The following is a 16,910-nucleotide window of genomic DNA, read 5'->3' on the forward strand; positions in this document are numbered from 1 at the left end:
GGTTTACTTATATTCATAGTAAACATTGAATTGCCTTGAATATTGTTCATGTTTTTTTTATCTGATTTCGATGCAAGAGAATGACGTTCTAGAACCTGTTAAGCTCTATCTATGATCGCATTTCGATACAGTGTTTATCTTAAGGTCAGTATTACAAAATGTAAACAAAGAGTAGGAAAAAGTAAGCAACGAGTTGCGTAGAATGTTGTTAATGATTGTTTTTTTGATTTTGAGGCAAGATTGATGTTCTAGAGCCTGGTAAGTTCTATTCATGACTGCATTCCGAGATCGGTGTTTGTCTTGAGTACAGTTTTAGAAAATGTAAACAAAAAGTAGGAAAAAGTAAGCAACGAGTTGCGTAGAATGTTGTTAATGATTGTTTTCTGGTTTTGATGCAAGATTGATGTTCTAGAGCCTGGTAAGTTCTATCCATGACTGCATTCCGAGATCAGTGTTGTCTTGAGTTTGGTGTTTGAAAATGTAAACAAAGAGTAGGAAAAGTAAGTGAAGAGTTGCGTAGAATGTTGTTAATGATTTTTTCTGATTTTGAGGCAAGATTGATGTTCTAGAGCCTGGTGAGTTCTATCCATGACTGCATTCCGAGATCAGTGTTTGTCTTTAGTACAGTTTTAGAAAATGTAAACAAACAGTAGGAAAAGGTAAGCAAAGAGTTGCGTAGAATGATTTTTACTGATTTTGATGCAAAATTGATGTTCTAGAGCCTGGTAAGTTCTATCCATGACTGCATTCCGAGATCAGTGTTTGTCTTGAGTACAGTTTTAGAAAATGTAAACAAAGAGTAGGAAAAAGTAAGCAAAGAGTTGCGTAGAATGTTGTTAATGATTGTTTTCTGGTTTTGATGCAAGATTGATGTTCTAGAGCCTGGTAAGTTCTATCTATGACTGCATTCCGAGATCAGTGTTTGTCTTGAGTTCGGTGTTAGAAAATGTAAACAAAGAGCAGAAAAAAGAATGCAAAGAGTTGCGTAGAATGTTGTTAATGATTGTTTTCTGGTTTTGATGCAAGATTGACGTTCTAGAGCCTGGTAAGTTCTATCCATGACTGCATTCCGAGATCAGTGTTTGTCTTGAGTTTGATGTTAGAAAATGTAAACAAAGAGTAGAAAAAAGTAAGCAAAGAGTTGCGTAGATTGTTGTTAATGATTGTTTTCTGGTTTTGATGCAAGATTGATGTTCTAGAGCCTGGTAAGTTCTATCCATGACTGCATTCCGAGATCAGTGTTTGTCTTGAGTTCGGTGTTAGAAAATGTAAACAAAGAGTAGAAAAAAAGAAAGCAAAGAGTTGCTTAGAATGTTGTTAATGATTGTTTTCTAATTTTGATGCAAGATTGATGTTCTAGAGCCTGGTAAGTTCTATCCATGACTGCATTCCGAGATCAGTGTTTGTCTTGAGTTCGGTGTTAGAAAATGTAAACAAAGAGTAGAGAAAAAATAAGCAAAGAGTTGCGTAGAATGATGTTAATGATTGTTTTCTGGTTTTGATGCAAGATTGATGTTCTAGAGCCTGGTAAGTTCTATCCATGACTGCATTCCGAGATCAGTGTTTGTCTTGAGTTCAGTGTTAGAAAATGTATACAACTAGTAGGCAAAAAGTACGCAAAGAGTTGCGTAGATTGTTGTTAATGATTGTTTTCTGGTTTTGATGCAAGATTGATGTTCTAGAGCCTGGTAAGTTCTATCCATGACTGCATTCCGAGATCAGTGTTTGTCTTGAGTTCGGTGTTAGAAAATTTAAACAAAGAGTAGAAAAAGAAAGCAAAGAGTTGCTTAGAATGTTGTTAATGATTGTTCTCTAATTTTGATGTAAGATTGATGTTCTAGAGCCTGGAAAGTTCTATCCATGACTGCTTTCTGAGATCAATGTTTGTCTTGAGTTCAGTGTAAGAAAGTGTAAACAAAGAGTAGGAAAAGTAAGTGAAGAGTTGCGTAGAATGTTGTTAATGATTGTTTTCTGGTTTTGATGCAAGATTGATGTTCTAGAGCCTGGTAAGTTCTATCCATGACTGCATTCCGAGATCAGTGTTTGTCTTGAGTTCGGTGTTAGAAAATGTAAACAAAGAGTAGGAAAAAGTAAGTGAAGAGTTGCGTAGAATGTTGTTAATGATTGTTTTCTGGTTTTGATGCAAGATTGATGTTCTAGAGCCTGGTAAGTTCTATCCATGACTGCATTCCGAGATCAGTGTTTGTCTTGAGTTCGGTGTTAGAAAATGTAAACAAAGAGTAGAAAAAAAAGCAATGGGTAATGTTTTTAACATAACCGAGAGTAGACGTAGGACTTGTATAAACGTAACGTATTTACAATTAACTTTTAACTTTTGGATCTATGGAGTTTGATGATAGGTTATGATATTGGAAACGACGACTTCCATGCTGTGTAGAATTATTAATTTCTTTATTCGAAACTTCTGGATATAAATGAGTGGAAATAAAACTAACAATAATTTCAATAATTTCTCAGAAAATGAAAACCAAAGTATAAAATAATGTTTATTTAAATATCCTTCTGGAGAATATTTTTTGCGGACTTTTTAAAAACAATTACATGTAATACGGCGAAATTTTCTAATATAAAATGAATACTAACCCTACTGCTGAAGTGCTGATTATGCATCTTTTATTGCTAATGCCTTATGCGAATGAATGAAAGTAATTATTTTAATCAAATTTTTATTTTCATCAGTGTAGTTAATTTTTTTTGCTGGGGAATCAGAACTGTTATAGTATAACCATGTTTTAATGTACGTGTTGGTACCACAACTTAACATATGGTCAGTCATATGCCATGACTCGTACCCATCCCGGTATCATGTGGATTATGAAACCAATCACTTTCCGTGGATGAGCAATCCAAATCTCTCTGGACTAATTTTATTTTTCTTCATCTACCACCGCTGCCATCGCTGCCTCAGTCATCATCGGCCTCTATCCGACCATCATCAATTACAGAATGACAAAAAAGCGCCCTCTTCCTTAATGCATATTCGCAGACCCACCGGCAGTTCTCCCGCTGGCGATTGTATGCTGTGCAGGTAAACACAGCGAACAAACGAATGAAACGAATGTGCGAGTAAAAAACACGTCAATACGCGCTGCTGTCAAGAATTGTAATGACACGCACACGGCAGGCACTGCTTCTTTTATACACAAAGAAAATCTTGCGGTGGACTCGAAGGCCCGTGGCATACTGCATTCTGAAGTCTGTATTAGGAATGCACGGGTTGGGTTATATATGAAATTTTTATTGGCTTTGACAAGAATTGAAAATTTCAATTACTTATCGTTGATAATCTTAAGTTTCAATGAAACTGACAAATTGCTGGAGAGTGTCCGAGTCGATTGATATATAAATCTTCAAAATTCATCGAAAAATAAAGGCGCTAGTAACGTTTGAAATCTTCCCTCTCAGCGTAACGCTCTCGATTTCCAAAAATCTAAATGACACCCAGTATAGTAAAGAAAGGCGTAAGTCCTACGTCAAAAGGAAGCAAAGAGTTGCGTAGAATGTTGTTAATGATTGTTTTCTGGTTTTGATGCAAGATTGATGTTCTAGAGCCTGGTAAGTTCTATCCATGACTGCATTCCGAGATCAGTGTTTGTCTTGAGTACAGTTTTAGAAAATGTAAACAAAGAGTAGGAAAAAGTAAGCAAAGAGTTGCGTAGAATGTTGTTAATGATTGTTTTCTGGTTTTGATGCAAGATTGATGTTCTAGAGCCTGGTAAGTTCTATCCATGACTGCATTCCGAGATCAGTGTTTGTCTTGAGTACAGTTTTAGAAGATGTCAACAAAGAGTAGAAAAAAGAAAGTAAAGAGTTGCGTAGAATGTTGTTAATGATTGTTTTTTGGTTTTGATGCAAGATTGATATTCTAGAGCCTGGTAAGTTCTATCCATGACTGCATTCCGAGATCAGTGTTTATCTTGAGTACAGTTTTAGAAAATGTAAACAAAGAGTAGGAAAAAGTAAGCAAAGAGTTCCGTAGAATGTTGTTAATGATTGTTTTTTGGTTTTGATGCAAGATTGATATTCTAAAGCCTAGTAAGTTCTATCCATGACTGCATTCCGAGATCAGTGTTTATCTTGAGTACAGTTTTAGAAAATGTAAACAAAGAGTAGGAAAAAGTAAGCAAAGAGTTGCGTAGAATGTTGTTAATGATTGTTTTCTGGTTTCGATGCAAGATTGATGTTCTAGAGCCTGGTAAGTTCTATCCATGACTGCATTCCGAGATCAGTGTTTGTCTTGAGTTCGGTGTAAGAAAATGTAAATAAAGAGTAGAAAAAAAGTAAGCAAAGAGTTGCGCAGAATGTTGTTAATGATTGTTTTCTGGTTTTGATGCAAGATTGATGTTCTAGAGCCTGGTAAGTTCTATCCATGACTGCATTCCGAGATCAGTGTTTGTCTCGAGTTCGGTGTTAGAAAATGTAAACAAAGAGTAGAAAAAAATAAAGCAAAGAGTTGCGTAGAATGTTGTTAATGATTGTTTTCTGATTTTGATGCAAGATTGATGTTCTAGAGCCTGGTAAGGCTGTGAACCATTCCACCGATTCGTTTAACTTTTAGTTAAAATTTGACATTCCGATGGTTATTTTTCAATCGTGGTTAAAATTTTACTCCGAAGCCGACCCATTTGAGTTTTGACAGATTGATTGTTATTTGGAACGAAATGGATTTGGCGCCAATTTTCTCGCGAACAAAGTTTAACTATCGAACTGTCAAATCTAACCATGCTCCGGAGCAGGGTTATTTTTAACCACGGCGAAATAACCATCGAACTGTCAAATTTTAACTAAAAATTAAACGAAACCGTGGAATGGTTCACAGCCTAAGTTCTATCCATGACTGCATTCCGAGATCAGTGTTTGACTTGAGTTCAGTGTTAGAAAATGTAAACAAAGAGTAGGAAAAAGTAAGTGAAGAGTTGCGTAGAATGTTGTTAATGATTGTTTTCTGGCAAGATTGATGTTCTAGAGCCTGGTAAATTCTATCCATGACTGCATTCCGAGATCAGTGTTTGTCTTGAGTACAGTTTTAGAATATGTACACAAAGAGTAGAAAAAAAGAAAGCAAGCAGTTGCGTAGAATGTTGGTATCATTTTTTTTCTGATTATGATGCAAGATTGATGTTCTAAAGCCTGGTAAGCTCTATCCATGACTACATTCGGAGATCAGTGTTTGTCTTGAGTTCAGTGTTGGAAAATGGTAACAATCAGTAAGTACAAGTAAACGAAAAGTTGCGTAGAATGTTGTTAATGGTTTGGTTGGAGATTTGATTTACGTGTTTGTGTGTGATTTGAAATTTTAAATTGCAGGTTAGTTTTGGAAGCATGATTTGAACACTTTATATGGAGATCGGTTTGAAACTATATAAAACTTATGTGGAATTAGTGAACACTCACAGTTGAACCGAAAAAAAACTGTGTGAGTTTATTTGTTAATTTTTTTTAGTTTATTGTGAATCTCATGAATGTCATAGTTCTCCGTTCGGTCGAAAGGTTAAAGCTCACACTGAAGAAAAAACTCACTATAAAACAGCAACTTGAATTAAATAGTAGAACAAAATAATGATAATAAAACTGTAATAGCCTATTCAGATTGGGCTATTTATGACTTTGTTAAGTGAGAGGGTATCCAATTATTACGAGGTGTTCAGACTGCAGCAAGATAATATATCTTGACGTTTCCATGTTTCCTCATTTGCACGCTAATACAGGGTTGAATTCAAGGAGAGTTTTAAAATTTAATTTGCGAAATCAAGCATTTGTGAGGCGACAATCGAACATTTTTTTCTGAACAAAGTTTCTACGAAAAAAAATATATGAAAAGGGATTTTCGAAGAATATTTGAAGCTCTCATTAAGGATAATGAGCGAAGCTACATTCATTAGTTGGATGCGCCGTTCTTCGGGGAATCAGACTATTCCTCAATTTATTTTTAAGTTTAAAAAGTATTTTGATTCTGTACTATGATCGAACGGAGATTTGATAGAAAAATTTAGATACTTTTGGGAATTCTCACAAATAAATAAAAAAAAGGACGATTGGACCAATTTTCAAGAATATTATCGAACTAAAATGTATTTCCACCAGTATCTCCATGTATGAAGGGCAACTCAGCCATTTTTTTTTTTTTCAAAAATGGAAACTGAACCATTGCGTTCTACTCGACAATCAATGATACAGCTCCTAACAAAATCGAATCGTGTGAATGTGATATAATTTAAACTGGATTTTGGATAAATTAATGCATTACCAATCCATGTTTTATTTAAGGTTATTCTACTTTATATATACATCCCATTCAAATCGTACAGTTGTCCCACGTGAAAAATGTTGAAATCCAAAGTATATTAAGCCATTCAAGGAGCAGAATTGAAACAATTTATGAAATCATGTTTATTCATCAAATATATTCGTTTTACAACCATTCCTACGTTTTTAATTGTCTTCCGCATTGGCCCTTGAATTTTGAAAATTTATTCGATTTTTTCTATTTAATCTAGGTTTAAGTTAAATACTTCATGTTAATTCTAGAGAGCATCTGTTTTTTAAACAATTCATGTTGAATAAGTGGAGAATAAATAATTATCATCATTATTTTTCATCATATAAAATGCTTTCCACAAAACCATCACAATCCGAGTTATTCTTCAGCGCTCAGAAGATTTCCATCTAACATGCATTCGACCCAGCTGCGACAGAAAGAGCATGACTATCAACTACGAAACGAAATGAAAACAGAGAGAATTTTCTCTCTGGCAAAGAGAGCGTGACGCTTGTCAGTTTTGTTTTGTTGAATTTCTCCCTGCATCCCAGTTAGAACGAAAACTCTCTCGTAATAATTGTTCGTAATAAATTCTTCATGACTCTTTTTAGCGGGTATCTTTTGACAGCGCAAAATGTATGGAATATTACGTAAATAATGACATCATAAAGCGATCATACCCTGAAACGCCAATTATTATGTCATTAATGGCGTAATTTGAATAGGCTATAAGAGAGTAGAACCGGCGGTAGATGTAGGGATTGAGACGGGTATTATAAAATAAATATAAACTGAACAAGAGGGCATATACATTGGACATGAGTGCCCAATGCGAGAGTGACAGATGAGCGGAGTTAGCCTTCAGTTTTGTGATGTATTTCGCGGGAAGAAGTAATGCTTTCGAGCTGCTGCGGATCGGGCAGCAGCTGGAGATGGCTGATTCGGATGAAGCCGTCTCCTCCGAACACGACAGGGAGATGCTATGGAAACATTTTTGTAGTCACTACCGACAAATTTTCCCTACACTAATAAAGCACTTTGGAGGGATAATTCACAAAAACTTTAACACACACGATGTTCAACGAACACGTAATAGCAAAAATAACTATAAATAACGAATTAAAACAAAGAGTTGAAACATAAAAACATTAAAAAATCGCATTGATATCAAACACGACGGTAAATAAGCAGTGATACCAGTTGCCTATGGCACACAGAGAAAAAAAAAGTTGGGATTCCAACAATGTTCTAATTTTATTTCAACAATATGAGAAAATTGGTATTTTGACAGCTAAACCTTTTCATTCAAATAAAAAATTTATTGATTTGAAAGTATTTGTTTCGTTCAAAATTCTTATTTTCACAGTCAAAATTTTCAGAACAATAATTTCAAAACAATCAAGCAAACCTAAACTTATCACAATTTTGGCAACACTGGCAAGTAGAAGTATAATGTAACTGGCAGTCAACGACTGTCTGTCAGTAACAATTGCGGGAAAACGGCAGTGGAAAATTTCTTGACTGGAACAGGTAATCAATTTATTTTAATAATATATGTTTAAAGCTTAATATAAGTATTATGTTTTAGTCTCTGATTCGTTGGCGAGAAGTAAAGGCACAGTTTAAAATGGCCACTAATTGGACCGTTCGTTCACTTTAACCAAATTGCCGAGCAAATTGCAATGCCGTACGGTCGGCCGAAAGGCACTGGACCACACACGGATTGATTCAGAAACGCCCATAAATTGGAACCACCTCAACGATTCCCACAACTATGACGACGCTGGTAAATATGGTGGCCACGGAATTGGCAAGGTGGCGGCTGCCACTTCTGGAATGATAGCCGGCGAAAACTCCCGTCACCGTGTACGCTTCAATGTGGCAGCAGAATTGGCAATCAGTTAAATCCTTTTCGCAGAATATCAACGTTGTTTGTTAAAATAGTGGAAATACGGGCAAAATCAGAATTTGTATATATGAAGAAATAAAGACAAAACATTCTATTTAAATACAAATCAAATTGATTTAATTATATGCATGATTTTATTTTGGCAAAATTAAATTGAAAAACCACATATGAAAATGAAAGTAAACATGACTTGTTGTTTTGAAAGTATCACTAGTTGATTTTAATGTAAAACACACATGTCGTTTTGAGAGGAAAATGTTGTTTTGAAAGATTTGACGCTTATCAATGTTCTTGCGAAATGACAAATTTTGCATTGGTAGATTTAACAATCCTATACTTTCTACTGAAAATCACTAACTAATTTTCTTAGTTTTACCAACGTTTTTTTACCTGTCATAAGACGAGTTTATACAATCCCATTGAATTCCACCACTTAATTGTATCTTGACAGATACGTATTTCGACCTCAACAGTAAGGCCGTCTTCAGTGTCTCGTACTTGACTCGAGTATACGTATGATACGACAGATACGTATTTCGACCTCAACAGTAAGGCCGTCTTCAGTGTCTCGTACTTGACTCGAGTCAAGTACGAGACACTGAAGACGGCCTTACTGTTGAGGTCGAAATACGTATCTGTCAAGATACAATTAAGTGGTGGAATTCAATGGGATTGTTTAAACTCGTCTTATGACAGGTGAAAACATTCCACTAAAAAGCTCAAAATAATTTTCTTAACGTTTTTTTACTTTTACCAACGATTTTTTTTTTGTGTGCATATACTCAATCCAGTTGAAACCCGAAATTGGGTGCTAGGGGGCGTTGGGTACGTTAAGGTGATTATAGAATGAAGTCCGTGGTGAATTTCAAATTCACCACACGTTTATCTACATACATTTCCAAAACCCCAAATCTGGCGTAATAGTTTTCGTACAGTGCCGAAACTCAAATCATGATTGTTCAGCATAACTATGCAAACGATCTACCATTATTTCAGCCCTATACGCGTTATGGTTTTTCATCTCGTGCTCTTGAAAAAATATTGGAAAAGCACGTGGTTTACAAAATGGCCGATTTCTGGCTTCATTCTATAATCACCTTAAACCAAATTCGGAAGTGGTGCGCTGAAAAGCGCTTCGCGATATGAAAACAGCGCACCACTTCCGAGTTTAGGTTTAATATACGGATTGTGAGAAAATCCAACTTCGCTATCCCCAATTCCGGATAATATAGACACTATAGGTTCCATAGACGAGCGCAGGCTCGGTTGGGTCATCTCGAATAAGTGTGTTTTCCACTTTTTTACAGTGTACCGCGTGAATTTGACGTTACACGCTCCGTTGCTTGGATTGCAATCGTGATGTCATGCTCGTTTGGCTACACTAACTGACAGTTCGTTTGGCTACACTCGCCTTCGCCTCAGCTCGTCTATGGAACCTATAGTGTCTATACTGGATAAGAGAAACGCGGATAGAAAATATCTGAGACGAGACCTGCAAAAACGCTGCTTCTTTTCTCTTGTTTTGACACTTATTCTTCTTTTCATCACAGTTGACCATCGAGTTTCAACTGTTTACTTGACTGTTTCACCTAAGCCCCAGGTGGACCCTTCTGAGCACAATAAAAGTGTATCCAATTCACGAAATAGTTAATTCATTTTCATAAGGATTTTTATACCGGGAACAAAACACAGCTTTATTACTGATTATTAACAAGCTAAACGGAAGGTTTGGAATACTCGTTAAAGTAAAAAAGTCTTGATAAAACAAAAATGATGTGGAATATTTTATTTGGGATACCAATACTTTCACTCAAAAAGTTGCTGGTTGCACCTGACAGTTCGTGACAGCAGTTGACTGGCAGCAGCTGAAGTTACATTTTTTCCTCTTTGCAGGTCTCGTCTCAGGAAAATATGACTCTGCCAACACTGCAGTCAATCTTCTTTATCAAAGACCAAAAGATGAAAGAAAGAAATGGTTTATGTAGATAAAATCTCACAATCCGCTGTTTAATGTGTCCACGTCACATAACAATAGAATCCAATAAACAATGCAATTTTATTTCATATTTTATTGCAACCTAATGTAAAATTCATTAAAATTTGTTTATTCAAAAATGGTATAAAATCGAATTTAGCCGTTTACAGTATTTGAGCCAACATATTGGCTGCTAGACAGGTCTCCCGCTCGATTGACTGCTGTTTTTTGACGGTTCGATTGGCGGCACATACCTATCCGCGTTTCTCTTAAGCGGGGGCCACAATGCTGCGTCAGCGTTGACTTCAGCGTCAGCGTTAACTGACAGTTCAGTTTGAACTAATGCAATTAAATGCAGCAACCCACAATGGTGCGTTGCGTTAAACGCACCCATGTACTAATAACGCTGACGCTGTGCTAAACTTTGAAAATATTCAAAGTTGACGCAGCGCCAAATGCGAAGATCGGTGTCAGTTTCCGAAATTTATAAATTAAAAACAAAAAAATGGCTTCTTATGAAGAAAAATTAATTCAGCTGGTCAAGCAAGAGCCATGCTTGTATGCCAAATCTACCAAAGCATATAGAAATAACAACCTAAAAGAGAAAGCATGGGCATCTATTGCTTCAGCTTGTGAAAAATCAGGTAGGTGAAAATTTAAAAATATATGAACTATGTCTTCCTAACATCATGCTTCTTCGCCAGTCGATCAAGTGAAAAGTCGCTGGAGGAGCTTGCGGGACCGCTTCGGGGGCCTGAAACGCAAACTGACCAATGAGTCGCGATCAGGGGCGGCTGCCTCATGTAGTCCAGGATGGCCACTCTACAATGAATTAATGTTTCTGGATTCTCATATGGTGGCACGACCGTGAGTATCTACGTTTACTATTTCTTTCGTGAGGTCATAGTTTCGAATCCCTAATCCTATATTCTTTCTATGAGATTGAAATCGTGATCCAAAAAAAATAAACGAAATTGATTTTTTTTATTTGCAGAACTTCATCGAACTACTCTTCCCCGAGCATTTCCCAGCAGATATCGCCATCGATTGATGAAGAGGAGACGGAATATGTGGAAGATGATACTGATGTCAGCATGCGAGCCAATAACAACCAAGATGCCGAAATAGCCAACGAAGCTACACCGCACAATAAAGAGGCGCATCAAAAACGAAAGCGCGTTCCGGATGCAGTGGACGCCCAGATGAACAACGTCTTGAAGACTGTCCAAGAACGCGTAGAGAGCTGGGGAAGAAAACGTGGACGACACGAACGCTTTGCACTTTATCTTGGCGAACAGATGGAGCAGCTGCCGGTGCAAATTGCTCGTTCGTTGGAAGTAGAATTTATTGCCAAAGTTAATCACATGATTGACGAGTACGAGAATTTGCAGTTCGATTCAATTGAAACAACAACCTAAATTGAAATACTAATCACTAATCTTATCATCAATAAACTATAGCATATTTTTTCGAAAAAAACAATGCTAAAATCTTATTAATGTAGCCTTGAATCATGCTTGCTTGAATCATCGAAAACAATATAATCATATGGTACTTTCTTAAATATTATTTCTTCCGGAAAAGGTAATAGGAATGTGTTCTGAGAGCATTGGGTCCCCCTGGTCACATTCCTAAACATTCTGGGTTGCTGGTTCCGCTTGGGGAAGTGGCCACTTTTTGATCAGGCTTGCGACGTGTCTAACCTCATGATTTTGTGAGAGAAATTCATTGGAATGTATTCTGAGGGCATTTGAATCATCTGGAAGTTCATAAGAAAGTGTTCTGTGGACATTTGGTCAATCTGGCCACATTCCGGGATACCCTGAGTTGCTGTTTCCTTCCGAAAGTTCCTTCCGGAATTCTTCCTGCAGTTTTTTAAGGAATTCCTCGAGAAATTCCTTCTCGAGGAATTCCTTAAAGAAACTGCTGGAGAAATTCCTGAAGGAACTTTAGGAGGAGTTCTTGGAGGAACTTCTGTAGGAATTCCTGACGGAACTTCCGGAGGAATTCCTGAAGGATCTTTCAAAGGAATTTCTGAAGGAATTTCTCGAGGAATTCCTTAAAGAAACTGCCGGAGGAATTCCTAAAGGAAATTCCGAAGGAATTCCTGAAGGATCTTCTGGAGGAATTCCTGAAGGAATTTCCGGAGGAATTCCTGAAGGAATTTCCGGAGGAATTCCTTAAAGAAACAGCCGGAGGAATTACTGAAGGAACTTGCAAAGAAATCCCTGAAGGAATTTCTCGAAGAATTCTTCAAAGAAACTGTCGGAGGAATTCTTGAAGGAACTTCCGGAGGATGTCCTGAAGGAACTTCCGGGAGAATTCCTGAAGGAATTTCCGGTTTTTTCTTAAATATTATTTCTTTCGGAAAAGTTAATAGGAATGTGTTCTGAGAGCATTGGGTCCCCTTGGTCACATTCCGGAACATTCTGGGTTGCTGGTTCCGCTTGGGGAAGTGGCTACTTTTTTATCAGTTCTGAATTAGTGATCAGTGTCTAACTTCATGATTTTGTAAAAAAAAAGTTCATTGGAATGTGTTCTGAGGGCATTTGAATCATCTGGTCACATTCCGAAAAAACCCTGGATTGCTGGTACTTTGAGGGGAGTGGCCACTTTTTGATCAGTTCCGAAACCTGATTTGCGACATGTCAAACTTCACAATTTTGTGGGAGAAGTTCATAGGAATATGTTCTGAGGGCATTTGTTCCATCTGGCCACATTAAGGGGCACCCTAGGCTGCTGTTTCCTTCCGAAAGTTCCTTCAGGAGTTCCTCCGGCAGTTTTTTTTTAAAGGAATTCCTCGAGAAATTCCTTCAGGAATTCCCGAGAATTCCTTTGAAAGTTCCTTCAGGAATACCTCAAGCAGTTTCTTTAAGGAATTCCTGAAGAAATTTCTGGAGGCATTCCTGACAGAACTTCCGGAGAAATTCCTGACAGAACTTCCGAAGAAATTTCTTGCGAAACTTCTAGAGAAATTCTCGACGGAACTTCCGGAAGAATTCCTGACGGAACTTCCGGAAGAATTCCTGATAGAACTTCCGGAAGAATTCCTGATGGAACTTCCGGAGGAATTCCTGACGGAACTTCCGGAGGAATTCGTGGCGGAACTTCCGGAGGAATTCCTGACGGAACTTCTGGAGGAATTCCTGACGGAACTTCCGGAGGAATTCCTGACCGAACTTCTGGAGAAATTCCTGACGGAACTTCTGGAGAAATTCCTGACGGAACTTCCGGAGAAATTCCTGACGGAACTTCCGGAGGAATTCCTGACGGAACTTCCGGAGGAATTCCTGACCGAACTTCCGGAGAAATTCCTGACGGAACTTCTGGAGAAATTCCTGACGGAACTTCCGGAGAAATTCCTGACGGAACTTCCGGAGGAATTCCTGACGGAACTTCCGGAGGAATTCCTGACGGAACTTCCGGAGGAATTCCTGACGGAACTTCCGGAGAAATTCCTGACGGAACTTCTGGAGAAATTCCTGACGGAACTTCCGGAGAAATTCCTGACGGAACTTCCGGAGGAATTCCTGACGGAACTTCCGGAGGAATTCCTGACGGAACTTCCGGAGGAATTCCTGACGGAACTTCCGGAGGAATTCCTGAAGGAACTTTCGGAGGAATTCCTGACGGAACTTCCGGAGGAATTTCTGACGGAGCTTCCGGAGAAATTCTTGAAGAAACTGCCGGAGAAATTCCTGACGAAACTTTTGGAAGAATTCCTGAAGGAATTTTCAAAGGAATTCCTGAAGGCATTCCTGAAGAAATTCCTTATATCCTTAAAGAAACTGCCGGAGGGATTCTTGAAGGAACTTCCAGAGAAATTCTTGATGGAACTTCCGGAGAAATTCCTGACGGAACTTCTGGAGGAATTCCTGGCGAAACTTCTGGAGGAATTCTTGACGGAACTTCCGGAAGAATTCCTGACGGAACTTCCGGAAGAATTCCTGATAGAACTTCCGGAAGAATTCCTTTTTTTTTTTTTTTTTTTTTTAAAATCTTTATTAACGTGATTTTACGGGAAGAATTCCTGATGGAACTTCCGGAGGAATTCGTGGCGGAACTTCCGGAGGAATTACTGACGGAACTTCCGGAGGAATTCCTTGAAGAAACTGCCGGAGGAATTCTTGAAGGAACTTCCGGAGGAATTCCTGACGGAACTTCTGGAAGAATTCCTGAAGGAATTTTCAAAGGAATTCCTGAAGGCATTCCCTAAGGAACTTCCGGAGGAATTCCTAAAATCCTTAAAGAAACTGCCGGAGAACTCTCGAATAAACAAAGGAATTCCTGAAGGCATTCCTTAAGAAACTTCCGGAGGAATTCCTTAAATCTTTAAAGAAACTGCCGGAGGGATTCTTGAAGGAACTTCCGGAGGAATTCCTGGCGAAACTTCTGGAGGAATTCCTGAAGGAACTTCTGGAGGAATTTCTCGAGGAATTCCTTAAAGAAACTGCCGGAGGAATTCTTGAAAGAACTTCCGGAGAAATTCCTGAAGGAACTTCTGAAGGAATTTCTGGAGGAATTCCTTAAAGAAACTGCCGGAGGAATTCTTGAAGGAACTTCCGGAGAAATTCCTGAAGGAACTTCTGGAAGAATTCCTGAAATCCTTAAAGAAACTGCCGCAGGAATTCTTGAAGGAACTTCCGCAGGAATTCCTTAAGGAAGTACTGGAGGAATTCCTGACGGAATTTCTGGAATTTATCGAGGAATTCCTTAACCCTTTCAGGCCCACGGGGTCATATATGACCCCAACAGAAAAATGGATGTATAAAATCGCACGATGGATAAAAGTGAACGGTCTCTTCAGCAAAATGGCTTGAAATAAACTCCCGTATCGGGGAAAAATATTAGGCATGGACAAAAACGGCCTTACGGCAGCCTAGAACGTCATGAACTTGGTGAAGTTATGAACAATACAATATAAGGTATATTGGCAGCGGATTTTACTGTTTCAAAAAAAGATTTTGTATCGAACGTATCCGTAGAGATACCGTGATACACAATAAACTATTTTTAATCTTCCTTGGACGTCCTAGGCCTAGTCCAAACTATCCATGAGTTCAGGACTTGAAATCTACAATTGCAAAACAGTGTTTTTTGTTACTCTTTGTTTATTTGAGTATTAAACCATGTTCGTTACATGTTATAGAAGGTGGTAAAACACCGCAATGTGTTTCTGGAGTATTCTGGGTCATCCAAACTATCCTTGAGATCAGGACTTGAGATCTACAGCTGGAAGAGAATCTTTTTTCAGTACTCAAAGCGTCAATAGGCATTCACTTATATCCATTATACCTCTTGGGAGGTCAACGGATATCGTAAGACAGTTTTGAGATATTCTGGGTCATCCAAACTGTCCTGGAGTTCGGGACTTGAGATCTACAGCTGGAAGAAAATCTTTTTTCAGTACTCAAAGCTTCAATAGGCATTCATTTATATCCATTACACCTCCTGGGAGGTCAACGGATATCGTAAGACAGTTTTGAGATATTCTGGGTCATTCAAAATGTCCTGGAGTTCGGGACTTGAGATCTACAGCTGGAAGAAAATCTTTTTTCAGTACTCAAAGCTTCAATAGGCATTCACTTATATCCATTACACCTCTTGGGAGGTCAACGGATATCGTAAGATAGTTTTGAGATATTCTGGGTCATCCAAACTGTTCTTGAGTTCTGAACTTAAGATCTACAGATCTATCGTAAGAGGATTTTGAGATATTCTGGGTCATCCAAACTGTCATTGAATTCGGGACTTGATATCTACAGCTGGAAGAGAATCTTTGTTCAGTACTTAAAGCTTCAATAGGCATTCATTTATATCCATTACATCTCTTGGGAGGTCAACGGATATCGTAAGATAGTTTTGAGATATTCTGGGTCATCCAAACTGTCCTGGAGTTCGGGACTTGAGATCTACAGCTGGAAGAAAATGTTTTTTCAGTACTCAAAGCTTGAATAGGCATTCACTTATATCCATTACACCTCTTGGGAGGTCAACGGATATCGTTAGAAAGTTTTGAGATATTCTGGGTCATCCAAACTGTCCTTGACTTCGGGACTTGAGATCAACAGCTGGAAGAAAATCTTTTTTTAGTACTCAAAGCTTCAATAGGCATTCACTTATATCCATTACACCTCCTGGGAGGTCAACGGATATCGTAAGACAGTTTTGAGATATTCTGGGTCATTCAAAATGTCCTGGAGTTCGGGACTTGAGATCTACAGCTGGAAGAGAATCTTTTTTCAGTACTCAAAGCTTCAATAGGCATTCATTTATATCCATTACATCTCTTGGGAGGTCAACGGATATCGTAAGATAGTTTTGAGATATTCTGGGTCATCCAAACTGTCCTGGAGTTCGGGACTTGAGATCTACAGCTGGAAGAAAATGTTTTTTCAGTACTCAAAGCTTGAATAGGCATTCACTTATATCCATTACACCTCTTGGGAGGTCAACGGATATCGTTAGAAAGTTTTGAGATATTCTGGGTCATCCAAACTGTCCTTGACTTCGGGACTTGAGATCAACAGCTGGAAGAAAATCTTTTTTAGTACTCAAAGCTTGAATAGGCATTCACTTATATCCATTACACCTCTTGGGAGGTCAACGGATATCGTAAGATAGTTTTGAGATATTCTGGGTCATTCAAAATGTCCTGGAGTTCGGGACTTGAGATCTACAGCTGGAAGAAAATCTTTTTTCAGTACTCAAAGCTTCAATAGGCATTCACTTATATCCATTACACC

This window comes from Armigeres subalbatus, chromosome 2 (genome assembly GCF_024139115.2).
Source record: "Armigeres subalbatus isolate Guangzhou_Male chromosome 2, GZ_Asu_2, whole genome shotgun sequence".
NCBI classification, from domain to species: Eukaryota; Metazoa; Arthropoda; class Insecta; order Diptera; family Culicidae; genus Armigeres; species Armigeres subalbatus.